The sequence below is a fragment of the Pseudophryne corroboree genome, chromosome 5, assembly GCF_028390025.1.
Source record: "Pseudophryne corroboree isolate aPseCor3 chromosome 5, aPseCor3.hap2, whole genome shotgun sequence".
Taxonomy (NCBI): domain Eukaryota; kingdom Metazoa; phylum Chordata; class Amphibia; order Anura; family Myobatrachidae; genus Pseudophryne; species Pseudophryne corroboree.
In genome coordinates this window covers 559,190,479-559,208,102 of record NC_086448.1, presented here as the reverse complement: position 1 = coordinate 559,208,102, position 17,624 = coordinate 559,190,479, and the positions used below count along the sequence as shown (strand labels likewise).

The following is a 17,624-nucleotide window of genomic DNA, read 5'->3' as shown; positions in this document are numbered from 1 at the left end:
TGTTTAAGTGAAGAGAAGCGTTTGAGTACTTGTTCTCTGTCATTAGGAAGGCGTTGTCTGGGTGTTCTAAAGGGTAGAGGAGCAACCCAGCTGTTGGCATCATCCTTGACTAGTCCTTTCTCCATTATTTCCAAGAATAGTTTGTCCTCTATGGACATTGCCACCTGGTCATCCTTCTTTGTTCTCTGGAAGACTGCGTGTCCCAGATGATCTTGATAGTTGTCACAGATATGGTTGTCACTAGTTGAGTCTATGAAGGTACAGTGTGGTAATTCCTTTATGAGGAAATGGTTATGACATGGCTGGAATAGAGAAGGGCGTCCATTTTCTAAAGTACAGGTAAGCATGCTGTTGACAGAATCTGGTTTATGCACATCTCCAAGACATACTTCTCCTATTATTACCCATCCCAGATCAAGTCTTTGAGCGTAAGGTGCGTTATGTGGACCATTAATCTGACTTCTGGCTTTGTGGACTTGTAGGATATCCCTCCCAATGAGTAGATTTATTTGGGCATGTGGATCCAGTTCTGGTATCAGATGTGCTATGCGTTTCAAATGTGTATGGTGTTTAGCTACATCTGGTGTAGGAATCTCACTCCTATTGTCTGGAATCTCGTCACACTCTGTGATAGTTGGTAAAGAGAGACATGTCTTCCCATCCAAGGACTCAATTTGATAGCCAGTTGCTCTCCTTCCTGTTGTCTCAAAACTCCCTGCGCAGGATCTTAAGGAGTAAGGAGTGCTGGGTCCTTTAACATTAAAGGTCTCAAAGAAGATTGATCTGGCTAGAGACCTGTTACTTTGGTCATCTAGGATTGCATAAAGTTTAACGGCTTTGTCTGGATGGCCTTTGGGGTAAACTTTGACTAAACATATTTTGGAGCAGGATCTACCGCTAATGGCATCTTTGCAGACTTCGGTACATTGTGAAGTTATTTCTGGTGTGACTGCAACAGTGTCTTTTTGTTCTACACTGTGCTCCCCGCCATGCTCTGTATCGGTATAACTGTGTTGCAAAGCCCATGGGGGAGGACCAGGGTGTAGAGCGGTATTGTGGTCTGTGCTGTGGCATTCTGTGCAGTTAGCACTAACCTTGCAGTCCTTGGCGAGGTGTGATGTGGAGGAACAGCACTTGTAGCAGATCCTATTCTCCTTTAAGAAGGCTTTGCGGTTCTCCAGGGACTTTTCTCTGAAGGTTCTGCATTTCAGGAGAGGATGCGGTTTGTGATGCAGAGGACATTGCTTGGCTGGATCTTTGTCTGTGGTCTCTTGGCGATTAAAGCTGGTAGACCTGCGGAAAGAATCTGAATAATGCACATTAGTCTTGTGAACTGCAACTGATGTTTTGCGGGGGTTAGGTACCATAGGTGCAGTATTTGTCAAGGTAAAGGCAAAACTAGGATCATTCCTGGTCATAGCTTGCTGGTGTACAAAGTCCACGAAAACTGAGAATGGTGGAAATTGCACTTTGTTCTGCCGCTTATATTTGGAGCCATGGTTGATCCATTGTTCCTGCAGATTATACGGTAGTTTCTGCACTATAGGGTTAACGCCTCTGGCTGTGTCAAGGAAGGCAAGTCCTGGTAAATCTCCCTCACATTTAGCTACTTGAAGTTCTTTTAGTAAGTCACTTAGTTCTCTGAGTCTCTGATAGCCTTTGTTGGGTAACCTGGGGAAATCGTCTATTCTTTTGAACAGAGCACTCTCTATTATCTCTGGTGAGCCATAGCACTCATTAAGTCTATCCCAGATCATCCTAAGTCCATTCTCAGGGTGGTTAATGTTAATCACTCTTATCCTTCTAGCATGTTCTGCAGATTCATTCCCAAGCCATTTAATTAAGAGGTCTATCTCTTCACTATGTGAAAGGTCTATTCCTCTGATAGCATTTTGAAAAGAGGACTGCCAGGCTCTGAAGTTCTCAGGGCGATCATTGAACTTTGAAATACTAATCATGACTAATTCACGGCGGGTGAGAAATTTAGCAAAGTCTAATGTGTCCTGATTGGCTCTTGGAGATGTCGGTACATTAACACGGTAGGTATATGGTGTGTAGTCATACCTGTTAGTGTTGTCTGGTTCCCGACGGTTGGTATCACACCGCTTCTGTGTGAAGTAGGCTGTGTCTTTCTTGGAGTTTGCAGATTCAGACATCTGAGGTGGGGAAGAGTTGTCTCTCATAGGTTCACAGTGTCTAGGATTCTCTTGCTTGCAAATGTGTGGTCTGTTGTCCACTGGTGGTGGCGCTGTAGAGTGTACTTGATTTGTTTGCATGAGGTCTGAATGCGTACCTTGTAAAGATGGAGGGTTGCTACTCCTTTTTGAGACTTGACGTACGTATTCTGATGTGCGTTGCAGTGAATCCTGAGATCCATTCTCTGTGTCAAGTACATTGGTTCTTCTTATATCAGGGAGTTCTGCAGTCTCCAAGATTTCTGCTTCAGCTATGGCAGCCGCTGCCTCCTTCTCTGCAGCGAGCTTCTCGCCGATTGCTTCTAAGCGTTTGCTCTCGATTTTTAATTGCATCTCCTGCTCGGCAAAGTTAGCCCTTACTTTTGCGGCTTCCGCTTTTGCACGTGCCATGATGGCTGCATTACTGACAGACAAGGATTTGGAGGAACCAGAGACTTGGGACCTTGTTTTGTATGAGGATATCGTTTTCTGTGACATGGTGATCTGGTAGAGATGTTTGATTGTGTAGAGACTGCTGTAATGCTGTCTGCAAGTAACTGTTCAGACTGTGTCGCAGATCTCTGAGGAGTCAGTATCTTTGAACTGTTATGAAGCTGCTTGACTGTGAAGAGACTGTTGTGTTGCCTTATAAGCGTGGCTGCACTGACTTGTACAGGTTTCTGTGTAGTCAAATGGCGGTACTCCTATTGCTGAGCTGCCATAGTTGGTAGACTGTATAGAAACTGTGTGGCTGTCATATGCAGATAGCTGTGGCTGGCAGTGTAACGGCTCTGTAAGTCAGTATATGTCCCCACTGCTGACAGGCAATGATTTACTGACGGAGTCAGTGTAAGAGAGTCCATCTGCTTGTAGCATTCGATGTTTTACTGTTCAGCCTCTCACTAAGCCCTTTCTGGCAAATTTGAAGCCTACAGTATAACCACCTTTACTTTTCAATAATCTGTTCAGAAGAGGTGTTTGTAGAACGGTGTTTTATTATTCAGTAAAGGGATCACAGATATGATGCGTTGATTTGATGTACAATACGATATGATGATGTGTGATAATGAGGTAAAACTGTTAATGAAACAAGAATATGCAATTATGATATGCATGTGAAAAGCAAAATGGATATACACAAGTACATATAACATGGGCTGTGCAAACATGTGATTACATGTGCAAGTATAAACTACAGTGCAGCTAACATTACTCACTGGCTAAACAGGTTGAGATGAGACATTTAATATACAAACTCACCATCGAATGCTATATGAGAGTTGGACCCATGTAAAGCATGACTGTCTGGGACCATGAGGGAAGTAGAAAGGCTGATCCCAGCTTCTTCATCCCAGAATGCATTGCAAGACTGGCTACAAGAGGCTATGAGGGTCAAATTAATTGATGGGACTGACCACTAGATGGGGCAATAATACAACTTTCTGTAGTAAAAGTAATCAGATCTACACAAAGCAAATGCTGAAGGCATGACAACCACTTGCCTGAAGCTAACAGTACTACTGTTCCAACCTGTATTACTATCATCTGGACAGTTTCCACACTGGTACTTAGTACTTCCTGTGAGTCTCCAAGCAAGTTACTTACATTGCCATCTCACTTGCTCACTGCAGGTTCCTACGGATTTGCTTCTATCTCACTGCTGATAAGAATCCTGTTGATGCTTTCCCTGCGGATTCCTGGAGCTACCATGCTCACCTCTGCCTCTCCTCTCAGCAAGTATACATTGGACTTTATACAAGATTCTGAGATGGACTCTATTATACTGGACCATCGGTGGGTCTGTGCTGAGTTGCCAATGGTTTCGATAGCACTTCATGCTAAGGGTGTGGGCTACGGTTTTGTATCACTTAATTGAGGTACTTGTCCATGTTGTCCTACCGTGGTACCTGGGAGGTGCCCTGTTTATCAATTTCCAGTTGGGCTCACATGTTTCTGAGTTTCCTCTAGTGAAGTTCCCTGAGCTCTTGGTAGTAGGTTTCAGCTCCATGGACATGCCGTTGTGGTCCAGAGCTGAGTTCCTCTCCTTGGTTCCAGGGGCTGGTTAGTTGATTCCAGTTGCCTAGTCAACACCTCCAGTAATCCAGAGTTTCCCTCGAGTTGGACCACTATGGTTTCTATGAGCAGAGGTTATAATCAATCTCCAAGATTTCTATGATCTTCGTCAGTCCAGACCAAGGGTCCTGCCTTGGATCTGAACCCCAAGTTGATTACAAATAGATTAATCTGCCATTGTTTCCTCTATGACTTCCTCTTGTAAATAACTCTGGGCATCTCGAACAGTGATGCACATCATGTGATAATGTTAGGAAAATCCCTGTTAGGTGTGGCATTACAACACATACAGTATTGTAAGACTTTCATATGACCATGTGCGTTTTTGTCCCATACGTATAGTGGCCAAACATTGAGCTGCAGTTTCTGGCATTATAAGGAAATTGTACAGTTGTTACACTGATAAGTTACTATTTATTTTACACTGTTTACAAGTACTGTGAATTTATTGCAGCACAGAGCTTTTTGTGGGTAGGCTTTCTTACACATCAGGTGTTTAATAATAGTAGTTTAATGCAAATGCAGCTCAGTTTGAAAAAGATAAAATCTGCTGTTTAAAATCTGGAATTACACTGTGCAGCGATTTAGGGCCTAATTTAAGGTTGATTGCTAAAGCAAAATCTTCCTCTAATGGGCAAAAACATGTGCATAGGGGGGGAGGGGGAGGGTTGCAGAGAACATATGTGCAGAGAGAGTTAGATTTGAGTGGGTTATATTGTTTCTGTGCAGGGTAAATACTGGCTGCTTTATTTTTACACTGCAATTTAGATTTCTCCTGCAGGGTCCACAGTGGTATCCATTGGATATGGGTTCACTACGGCTGGCCGGCGGTCGGGCTCCCGGCGACCAGCATCCCGGCGCCGGGAGCCCGACCGCCGGCTTACCGACAGCTTGGCGAGCGCAAATGAGCCCCTTGCGGGCTCGCTGCGCTCGCCACGCTACGGGCACGGTGGCGCGCTACGCGCGCCACACTATTTTATTCTCCCTCTATGGGGGTCGTGGACCCCCACGAGGGAAAATAATTGTCGGTATTCCGGCTGTCGGGCTCCCGGCGCCGGTATACTGAGCGCCGGGAGCCCGACCGCCGGCAAACAGAAGACCACCCATTGGATATACCTTGGGATATTAGATAGCGAAAGAGGATTGGTAACAACAACCAAAGCATTTCAGACTCCCTGGATGCAACGGGCCAGTCTCCTATATCCCCGCCTCCTGGCTCAGGCAATTCAGTTTTTTGTTTTGTGTGGCAGGAGCCGGACCACGGTCTATTGGGCTGCTGATTTTTTTTCAGCCATAAGCTTTTTGTTATTTTATTTTTATAGCCTTACATTTTTAGAGCGATTTTCTAAAAACCGTCTTATATGCACCTTAGAAAGAGTCGCTTCATTAACTCATCTGCCAAGTCGCGACAACGCTTACCTCTGAGCAGAGCCGGCCCTAACCAATATGATGTCCTAGGCAAGATTTTGGCTGGTGCCCCCTAGCACCACAGCCGGTTCCGCCTCTGACCTTGCACCTCTTTCCCAGCACCATCATCCCTCACCCATAGCAGTTCTTATTTTGGTGTTTGTACCCCCTATATTTTAAAAAGGAACAGTTTGCACATTTGGCGCACAGCCCAAAAAGGGGTGTGTTTTTGCTGGCAAGGGGCATGGCCACACAATAGTAACCCCAATTCCAATTACTCCACACAGTACTGCAACTTTATTCACATTTGATTATGCGATAGTGTCTATAATTCATATTGCATCCCACAGTAGTATCACTTTACCTTATAAATGTTACTCCTCACATTATATCACACTGAATTGCTCCTTATTCACATTACACCACACCTTATTGCTCTTTATTCACATTAGACGACACAGTAGTGCCCTTTCTATACACAATGCCACATAATAGAGCATCTTATACACATAATGCCACACATTAGTAATGTATTTATACACATAATTCCACACAGTAATGCCCCTTACACATATGAGACACATTATTAATGTCCTTATAAACATAATGCGCCTTACACATTATGACAACCTTTATTAATGCCCTTATACACATAATGCCCCTTACACATATGCCGCACATTATTAATGCCTTTATACACATGACACACATAATGCTCCTTACACATATTCCGAACACTACTGCACAACCAACCCACTCACATGCACACAGCACTCACACTGCCACTAACACTGTGACCTCTGCCTCTGCTTGGATACAGATGTATCCTCATAAATCTTGCCTCAATGCTAACGTTGGGCACCTTTTTTAATGAAAATGCATCTTATTTGCATTGCTATGTGGCTAGGATACACAAGCCGCTTCTGCTGATTAAAATGATATGCAGCATGCCTATATACTGTGTGAGACTGTGGCTGTATCTGCATATGAAATGCTACCATCTTAATCAGCAGAAGCTGCTGATGCCCCATGGCATATCAAATGCCCTAGGCAATTGCCTAGTTTGCCTATGCCTATGGCCGGCTCTGCCTCTGAGTAAAGTGCTGTTTCGGCGAGCGTCAGCTAGGATGTACTAGCAAGTCCAGACTGACGTTACCAGGCTGTGGCTGGAGAACAGGGAGAAGGTAAGGCACTGATTCTGCTAGCAAATTGAGATGCAGGACACAGCTGTACTGTTTCGGGGGGAGACTACCAAACAGTCAATGGCGCGGCTACCACCTCGGGTGCACCAGCGCTAGGCTTCCGGTATCATAGGCTCCAGGGATTAGTGTGAGGCCGCGATCCCTGGGGTTGATGTCAGCAGTGGGGAGTAGCACGCTCCCCTGGTCGCCCCTCCCACCGGTTCATGACCAGTTTCCTCCAAATTTCACGCCATGAACTGTTTTCCCCACTTCCATCTGAGACAAAATCAAACTAACCCAAGCTCAGCGCAGTGCGGCTGTGTCCCTGGTGTGTCTATTTTCACTTGGGCGTCTGTTTACATTTTGGTGTATGTGTTCACTGGTAGCGCCCGGATCCACTCAGCATTTGTTAGCGCAATGAGCGATCCCGGAAGTGGGGTTAAGTCTCCCTGCATACCGCTCTCCTGAGGCAGGTGATACAGCACTGAGTCTCTACCTACCCTTGAGGTACTGAGTAGTTGTATAAGTGCCTGATGCATATGAGTCTTGTAAACTGTTACTGCTGTATCTTTCACTGTGCATCTGAATATGTTAAAGTCCTATATAAGGTAATGCATATGTTTTTCCTACATACCTGAACTGTATTCTGTAATTGAATATGTGCTCATATTGCTAATGTATACTAATGTATAACAATGCGACTGATTGCTAGTGTGGCTGCTGACTTATACTTTGTTTCTGTCAGTTCTGCTTTCTCATATATCTGATCCTCAATGCTGGTGCAAAGCAGGGAAGGATCTGACTGTATATCACTTTTATAAGAGATAAAGTGAATACTGTCACAAATTGTGTAGTTTATACCATACATGTGTGATAAAGTTACCATGTCTAAGAGAGGCAAGGGTGAAGAGGATACACTCTCTACAGCAGCACCTATATTAATATCACGTTTGTCCTGCAAAGCAGGGTTACCCTCTCAAGGTCTGGTACAAAATGGGTTATGTGCAAATTGTTATAGCTTCCATCAAAGCCTACTTAATAAACCAAGGCAGGCAAAGGTTCAGGCTGAACCTCCATGGGCATCATTTGCACAAACGTCCAATATAGCGGAGTGAATGATGCCAGCTCCTGTACCAAGTATAGGTTAGCATATTAACCCTTATGTGCAACATTCCCCTGGGTTATGACACATCCAGTTCAGGAAGCTGCAGCCTTTCAACAAAAACAGGCTGACAGGTCTATTGAAATGAAATCACATTGACATGAAACATCATCTTCACAGTCTACACATGTTTTAGAAGAGGATACTTCGGATGATGAAGCCGATTCCCCACATTCTGGGTCTGAAAATTAATAGAGACAATGCATGTCTCAGCCCAGTAGATATACCTGAGCTAATTAATGCAGTGAAAGTCATTCTGTCTTTAGATGAGGCAGCAGAGACTGTGTTAAAATCGAAGGCACCTGTGTTTAAACGTCCCAAAACAGAATTTCCAGAGTTAGAACAGCTGATTAAAATCATGCAAGAGGCATGGGTCACACCCAGTAAGAAGTTCAAGATTCCTAAGAAATTGAACTCTCATAATACTCTTATGGCTGGAGTATGTTTGAAAAGGGATATTCCGCCTAAAGTAGATGCACATGTGATTCGACTAGTGCGCAAACCTACATTACCTCTGCTTTCAACATCTTTAAATGATGTAACAGATAGAAAAATAGATGTTTTTTCCCTGTCAGGGGCAGTTGTGAGGCCGGTCATGGCCACAGCATGGATGGCAAAAGCAGTGGTGGCCTGGGCTGATGCATTGGAAGATGATCTTTCATTGGCTACTAGAGAACAAAAGTCCCATATTGCACATATTAAACAGGAGCAGCTGTCTTTATGTAAGAAGCAGCCTTGGATATGGGTACAGTAGCTTCTCAAGCATCAGCTTCAGCAGTAGCAGGTGGTAGAGCTGTTTGGCTGCGTACTTTGAAGGCTGACTCAGAATCCAAAAAGGTACTAGAGTCTTTGCCATTTGAAGGAGATATTCTGTTTGGTACAGAATTAAACAATATTCTGGAGTCAGAAGCAGACTCTAAGAAGGTGAAGTTTCCATCAACATATAAATCTAAACCCAGGTATCCGTCTTTTCTGTCCTTTCAGACACAAGGTACAGTAATGCAAAAGGAAAGGGTTACGGCAAACAGTCCCAATCAAATAAGTCTGCGAAGACTAAAAAGCATTGGGCAACCAGAAGACCACCATCAAAACCAGAGGATAAGCCACTAGCCTGATGGCATGGGCCTCCACCTGGGGAATCCCAGGGTGGGAGGCCATCTTCTTTTTGCGCAGATCTGGCAGCAGTACACCACAGATGCCTGGGTTCAAGAAGCAGTGTCTTACGGTTATGCCTTTGCCTTCAAGGAAAACCCTCCGCAAAGGTTTTTTAATGTACCATCCCATCTTCAGTGAAAACTAAGGCAAGGGCATGTCAAGAGGCAGTTCAGAAGTTGTTACAATCAGGGGTGATAGTACCGGTTTCTCCTGCACAGCAGGGACAGGGTTTCTATTCCAACCTTTTTCTAGTATAGAAACCGAATGGGTCATACCAGCCCATTCTCAATCTCAAATCTCTGAACAAATACATTTACATAGAAACATGGAAACCTAGAATTTGACGGCAGATAAGAACCACTTGGCCCATCTAGTCTGCCCCTTTTTTTTATCCTTTAGGCAATCTCAACCCTGTTTGAACCTTAATTCTTTGTAAGGATATTCATATGCCTATCCCAAGCATGTTTAAATTGCTCTACAATCTTAGCCTCTACCACCTCTGATGGGAGGCTTTTCCACTTATCCACTACCCTTTCTGTGAAGTAATTTTTCCTTAAATTTCCCCTGAACCCCCCCCAGTCTCAGTATGTGTCCAAAACTAGGCATTTGGGTGCCTCATTTTCATATGGAGAACTTGCGTTCCATTATTTTGACTATGGAGCCGCTGGATTTTAGAGTATCCCTAGATTTCCAGGATACTTACCTGCATGTACCTATAGCACTGTCCCATTAGTGCAATCAGGTTTGCAATCCTTCGGCAACATTTTCAGTTTCAGGTTCTATCCTCCAAGAGTATTTACCAAAATTATGGTGTTGATGGCAGCTTATCTTCGTCATCAGGAAAGAATTTTCCCATACCTAGTCGACCTGCTAAATCCTGGCTCAGTCCTAGGAAACTCTGCAGTGCCATCTTCAACTGACAGTAGCCTGCTTACAAAGCCATGGCTGGCTCATAAATTGGGCAAAGTCATCCCTGGTTCCGTCACAACGTATGACACATCTAGCGGCTGTTTTGGATTCAAGTCGTCAGAGAATCTTCCTACCTCTGAACAAAATATCCACATTACAAATGAGGATTCAAGGGGCTACTACACAGTCAGAGGGTATCCATTCATGCAGCAATGCGAGTGATGGGATCAATGGTGTCGACATTCGACATGGTGGAATATACTCAATTCCATTCAAGGCCCCTTCAGCATCTGATTCTTTCCAAATGGAATGACTACATCAGACATTAAAATCCCAGACTATGATTCTTCCTCAGGAAGTGTGTCGGTCATTAGCCTGGTGGCTACAGACATCCCATCTGGACAAAGGGCGTCCCTTTTGGATCTCGGATTGGGAGGTTCTAACAATGGACGCCAGCCTTCAGGGTTGGAAATTCATGAGAGAACAGTGCTTCTTCCAAGGACAGTGGACCAAGGAAGAAAGCTGTCTACCAATTAATATACTGGAACTTCGGGCCATATACATGGCACTCACCCAGGCAAAAGAAATACTTCACGACAATCCGATTCCAATTCGCTCGGACAATGCAACGGCAGTAGCGTACCTGGATCCCCAAGGAGGAACACGCAGCCAAAGGGCAATGAAAGAGGTAAGCTGGACGTTAAGGTGGGCAGAACTTCATCCAGCCATGTCCGCAGTGTTCATTCCAGGAGTCCTAAATTGGAAGCGGACTTTCTCAGCCGGCATGCCAATCATGCAAACAAATGGGCCTTACAACTAGAAGTTTTTCAGATTCTGGTAAACAAGTGGGGACTGCCAGAAGTAGACTTCATGGCTTCTCGCCAGAACAATGAAGTACCCGTATACGGGCAAGAACAAAGGATCCCGAAGTGATCTTCGTGGATGCCCTGTCAGTGCAGTGGGAGTTTCATCTGGTATATGTTTTTTCACCTGTTGCCCAGGGTGATTCAAAAATTCAAAGAAGAAAAGGGTGCCGTGATACTAAAAGCTTCGGCGTGGCCCAGAAGACAGTGGTACACGGATCTATAAAGTCTGTGAGTGGATACTCTGGGGTATATTTACTAAGCTCCCGATTTTGATCGATTTGGTGTTTTTTCTTCAAAGTGTCATCTCGGGAATTTACTAAACCAAAATCTCGGCAGTGATGAGGGCATTCATATTTTTTTGGAAGTCAAAGAAAAAAAATACGAATGAATACACCATCGGTCAAATGCGCCTGTTATTTTATACAACTCGGTAATTTACTAAAAATTGTAATTCACAAACACTGCCGGCAATAGCCAAACACTGCCGTGAAAAAATACAAATCGTAAGAAAAAGCAGTTTTAAAATAGACCTGCTTTTTTTTACCGTGTTCTGATAGGCATGCACGGATCCGTGAGATCCATGCATGTTTATCAGTGGGAAGGGGTGTGAAAGGTTAAAAAAAAATGCGTGGGTTCCCCCCTCCTAAGCATAACCAGCCTCGGGCTCTTTAAGCCGGTCCTGGTTGAAAAAATATGGGAAAAAAATTGACAGGGGTTCCCCCATATTTGAACAACCAGCACCGGCCTCTGCGCCTGGTCCTGGTGCCAAAAATATGGGGGACAAAAAGTGTAGGGGTCCCCCGTATTTTTAACACCAGCACCGGGCTCCACTAGTCAGAGAGATAATGCCACAGCCGGGGGACACTTTTATATAGGTCCCTGCGGCCCTGGCATTAAATCACTAACTAGTCACCCCTGGCCGGGGTACCCTGGAGGAGTGGGGACCCCTTAAATCAAGGGGTCCCCCCCTCCAGCCACCCAAGGGCCAGGGGTGAAGCCCGAGGCTGTCCCCCCATCCAAGAGCTGCGGATGGGGGGCTGATAGCCAAGTGTAAAAATAAGAATATTGTTTTTTGTAGCAGTACTACAAGTCCCAGCAAGCCTCCCCCGCAAGCTGGTACTTGGAGAACCACAAGTACCAGCATGCGGTGGAAAAACGGGCCCGCTGGTACCTGTAGTACTACTACAAAAAAAAACCAACAAAAAACAGAACACACACCGTGACAGTAAAACTTTATTACATACATGCACACCTACATACACACATACTTACCTATGTTCACACGAGGCTCGGTCCACTTCTCCATATAGAATCCACGGGGTACCTGTGAATAAAATTATACTCACACAATCCAGTGTAGCTTCTGTCCTCTTTGTAATCCACGTACTTGGCAAAAAAACAAACCAAAAAACCCGAACCACACACTGAAAGGGGTCCCATGTTTACACATGGCAGGTACATAGATGACATGTTTTTTATATGGGAGGGAGACATGAATTCGGCCAGGAGTTATGTGGAATATCTGAACCAGAATTCATTTGGTCTTAAATTTACCAGCACAATTCACGAATCTATGATTTCCTTTTTGGATATTGCTCTTGAAGTAAAAAATGGTAATATAATTACATCCACATATAAGAAGGAGGTAGACTGCAATAAGTTCTTAAATTACTCAAGTTGTCACTATCTACCATGGCTTAGGAACACACCTAGAAGCCAGTATATGAGACATAGACGGAATTGTTCAGAAATTTTGGACTATAACCAACAGGCTCAAAATCTCACAGTTGCACTTCTAGAACAAGACTATCCAGATGATATTTTGACAAAAGCAGAAGAACAAGCGAGAACAATGGAGAGAGGTCTTGCCACTGACGAATAAAAGTGAATCTAATAGTTTGACTGATCTCAAACAAAATACTGAACTTAGGTTTATAACCAAATTTAACTCTAGTTCTAGGGAAATCAAACAATTGTTTAAAAAGAATATAGCGATCCTAAGGGCTGATAAGATATTAGCTCCTCTTTTGGAAGTAGACCCCCAGATAGTTTTCAAGAAAGCTAGGAATCTACAGAGTTTTTTTTAACACCTAGCCATTATATAGGTTCAGATCCATCCACGAAAGCAAACAAAACTTGGCTCAGTTCTATCCCTTTAAAAAGTGGATGCTTTAAATGTGGCCGTTTAGGATGCATAACATGTAGATTTATAGAACACAGGAGTACATATTTTCACTCTACCACCTACGGCACAGATTTTGAAATTAAGGGACATATCGATTGTAATGCCACCTATGTGATCTACTTAATAACATGTATGTGTGGCATCCAATATGTAGGCCGAACCACACGGAAACTAAACGTAAGGTGTCTAGAACACAGACGAAACATTATGAAAGGTGTAAGAACACATAGTTTGTCTACACATATTAAATGTAAACATCAGGGAAGTATGGACGGTCTTATAGTGCAGGGTATCGAGTTTATACCAGTCACTGCAAGAGGTGGAGACAGGTTCAATCGTCTCTGTAAAAGGGAGGCTTTTTGGATCTTTTCTCTTGGTTCATTGTCACCTTTGGGGCTTAAGGATACCATAGAAATCAATAATATATGAGACTTAAAAATATATATGAAAAAACGTGAAATATCTGATAAATGTCTAAAAAGAGCTTGTTATAAGTAGTTTGCTTCATCCTGATTTTTTTGCTCTCCTTGTAAAGGTCCCATATGAATAATATAGAGACTATGAGGATATGTGTCCTGATAATAATAATAGCCAAAATTATAATCTGAATATATAGTACAAACTAAGGAACAGAGAGGTACGATGGCTGGTTGTGGAACATGTCCTGTTATGTGTGATTGGGATACTAATATATACTAATGATGTAATTATATGATGTTATGGAGTGGGGTTTGAACCGGGGCTGGCGGGATGGCAGTCGGTGGTGCTATCCACTGAGCTATGCTTGTTGAAATAGGATTGAGATTTAATACCAATAATAGCCAATAAATATAATTGGGCTATATAGTAGAAATTAAGCAAAAGAAAGTCTCGCCGGCTAGTTAGGGAATATATCCTGCTATGAATGATTAGGAGGCTAATGAATAATATAATAATATAAGATATTGATATATAAAAATACTGCTGAGCGGGATTTGAACCCGGGCTGGTAAGATGGTAGGCGGTGTTGTTGTCCACTGGGCTATGCTCGTTGTAACATGATACATGGCTGATTAAATCTACTTATCTCCCGGCTCTAATGATACTATCTTTACTCATGTGTTGCCATTGTATATAATTATATGATTATTAATGTGTATATACTGTATATGCACTTTTAATGATGTTTCTAATTTGTGATATTTAACTTTAATGATGCCAGAGGAAACATTTATATATATATATATATATAAGTAATTATTACTATGAGAAGTTTGTTTTCTTCTGTTTTACTAATGTAAGGAATATTTAACTGGTCACTAAGTAATGTATAAAGACACCAGAAATACACCTGTTCCTTCTAATTAATGAATGAAACCCATTGGTGGAGATTGGTTTAAATAGGAGGGTGTTAAACAATGCTGGATACCTTCTGAGGAAACCGTTAAAAGGATATAACGGAGAAACGCGTTAAGGACAATCCATCATCTGCACTTTGAAACATCTATGCACCTGGGGTACTGTTTCTACCTCCTAACCACAGTCCAACCACTGAATATCATCTCCAGCAAAGAGGAAGGTCGAGCGGCATCTGATGAGGAGAGGCAAGGTAGCGTGCAGCTGCAGCCGGACACCGCGACCTACACAAACATAACGCTGACCCCGGCCGGGGATAAGGAGAAGTTGATAGGTCTGTTAATCAAGCGACTCCAGCGAAAGGAACATCCAGCGGCGTGCTGCCGCAGTCGGGCACTGCTTTTTTACACAGAACCATACACCTGCAAGTAACTGTGGGGAGGTGAGATTATACATTTATCCATCATCTGTTGTTTGGCAGCAATAATTTCCACGATTGTGCCTATTAAGGAACAATATCCCAGGTGTTATAAATTGATACAATCAAGTACAATATTAACATATAATCTGCACCTGTAAAAAACGGAGTTCAATAACAACGAACAGGTCTCTCAATATATGTTATAAATACACACAGGAGACTTTTTGATTTGTTCCCGTTTTGGATTAGAAAGATTCAAGATCCAACAGTGGGAATATTAACAAAGGAGCCAAAACATCCTTTCCATCTAGGTATCAGCTGGCCATAGATGGAAGATTACCCAGTGCATATAAAAGGATACTATTTGTAGCTATGTAATTACAATTTTTATTGCAGTGTTTCAAAGTAACCCTTTGGTGTTTTATACAAGTGTGTGTTTAATCAAAGCAGAGTTCTATGTATTTTATTGTTTAATAAATGTTATAAAACCAATGCGCTCTCTGAGAGATATATATATGTATATGCTCAAAAAAGATTTAGTTTAATTAATTTTAGTATAACTTCAGAATACTAGGTGAGAGCAGCTTATATGTTTATAACTTTTTAGAGTGACCAGTTATTTTTAAGAAATATTTTTTATATATAAAAAAAGATTTATTAGCTCTATTATTGCGCCTGAGAGTAATACACAAGCAGATATAAATATAAATTTATTTTTTGATATAAAAAGAAATATTTGTATGTGTATATAGTACCTGTAGAAAGGGAATTATATAAAGCAGAACAGACATACAACAACACAGAATGCTCCAGGCCAGTGGATGTTACTCCTGGCAACCGCAGTATCAACACAAAGGAGCAGAGAAGATTGAGACAAGGAATTGTTCAGAGAACAGACTAATAGGACTATGAAAATGTAAACAGATAAACAGGTCAGAGAGAGACTGTAGTGGAATGGGACTGTGGAAATAGAGACACAGGTGGCGGTATGTGTAAAGCAGCTGTATGTAAATGAATTGATACTGGATAACAACAGAAAGATCAAGATACAGACAAGACAAAGAATAAGTATGGTGTGGAGAAATCCCCACTGCAGCTAAAGCCAAGACAGACCGGAACCAGACAGGACTGGGTCTGGCAAGGACACTTTAGCACAGGATCTCACAGTACAAGAATATAAAACAGAGAGCCAAAGACTTTCGCGGCAAACAGGATCTAATATTCCCAGCAGGGAATAATGGGCAGAATGGGAATATGAAGGGAGTACTAACCAATTACAAGGTTCAGTACAGACAAGCCCCTTTTAATTACTAACTCAGTGCAACTGTGCTGCTGCACATCCACCAGGCTCCTGACTTTAACAAGAAACCACATGCTGGAGTAAAGTAACAAGGCATCTCCCAACAGGTGTACTGCTACAGCAATTAAACAGACAGAATAGAGCTGCAATTAAACTTACAGAACAGAGTTGCAGACAGCACATGTAACACACATTCAACCGCCTTTTGTCCCCCCTTGGTATCTAGAAATAGTCTTTAGGGCTTTTCGAGTTGCCCCATTTGAACCGCTGAAAAAAATGGATTTGAAATGGTTGACAGCTAAAGTTCTCTTTCTACTGGCAATTGCTTCAGCTAGAAGAGTCTCAGATTTAGGGGCGTTATCATGTCGCCCTCCTTTTTTGATATTTCATCCAGATAGAGCAGTTCTCTGAACTAGATCTGGATACCTTCCTGAGGTGGTCTCTAAGTTCCAACTTAACGAAGAGATTGTTGTTCTGGCTTTTCAGGGACCGGACCGCTCTATGGGAAATGCATCATTGGATGTATTCTGTGCTTTAAGGATCTACGTGGATCGTATCAGTGTTATCAGAAAGACAGACACTGTCTTCATTCTCTACGGATTTCACAAGAGAGGATGGCCTGCTGACAAGCAAACACTGGCAAGATGGTGTCACAACTGAGGGCCTGAGCTGACGGGAGGCAGCCTCAGTTGTAGGGGCTGAGATGTAACGGAACCTGGGAGGTTGTATCAGACCCCTAGACATGTAAGTAACATGTAGAATAACTGCCCGAAGGCGTGACCACGACAACCAGGATAAAAGTCAATGATGTTTATTATGACAAACTCCGTAACACAGCAGCAGTAAAGGAAACATAAAAGTCAACAGAGGATAAATACAATTCCTGGGTACTACAGGGTGGCAAGGGCCACAGGCACTGGTAGTGTGAGACAGTTCTTATAATCTTCTAGTTGGAAAGTCCTTACCAGGCCTGACTGTAGCAATGGAGAGAACCCAGGATCGTACCAGCTGGTGTTCCAGGAAAGGCGGGGCTGCTGAAGATAAAACGGCTGCTGTGGATACTGGCTGGAACCAGACTGTTGTTGGTACGGAGTGGATACTGGCTGGAACCAGTTAAATAATAAACGAACTTGAGAGCGATGAAATAATAATGAAGTTTGGAGTTTGAGAGCGGTGAAATAATAATACCGGTGGAGAGTGGTAAACTGCAGAAAGGACACCGGCCCTTTAAGAGAAGCTGTACACTGCTGGAAGCTGGGCTGGAAGCAGGTGATTGATAATGAAGTTTGGAGTTTGAGAGCGGTGAAATAATAATACCGGTGGAGAGTGGTAAACTGCAGAAAGGACACCGGCCCTTTAAGAGAAGCTGTACACTGCTGGAAGCTGGGCTGGAAGCAGGTGATTGTTGTAACTGGAAACAGGTGAGTCCAGAATGGATCGGAGAGTCAGGCTACAC

At 43.0% G+C, this 17,624-nt stretch overlaps 1 long non-coding RNA gene across 1 annotated transcript; it reads right to left on the bottom strand.

Moving 5' to 3' along the window:
- Positions 1-3,149: 3,149 nt before the first annotated feature.
- On the bottom strand, positions 3,150-3,504 carry LOC134929217 (uncharacterized). Its single transcript, XR_010178389.1, has 2 exons — positions 3,435-3,504; positions 3,150-3,251 (listed from the first exon to the last, which is right to left on the bottom strand). It is a non-coding gene; the product is annotated as an uncharacterized LOC134929217 (long non-coding RNA).
- Positions 3,505-17,624: the final 14,120 nt, after the last annotated feature.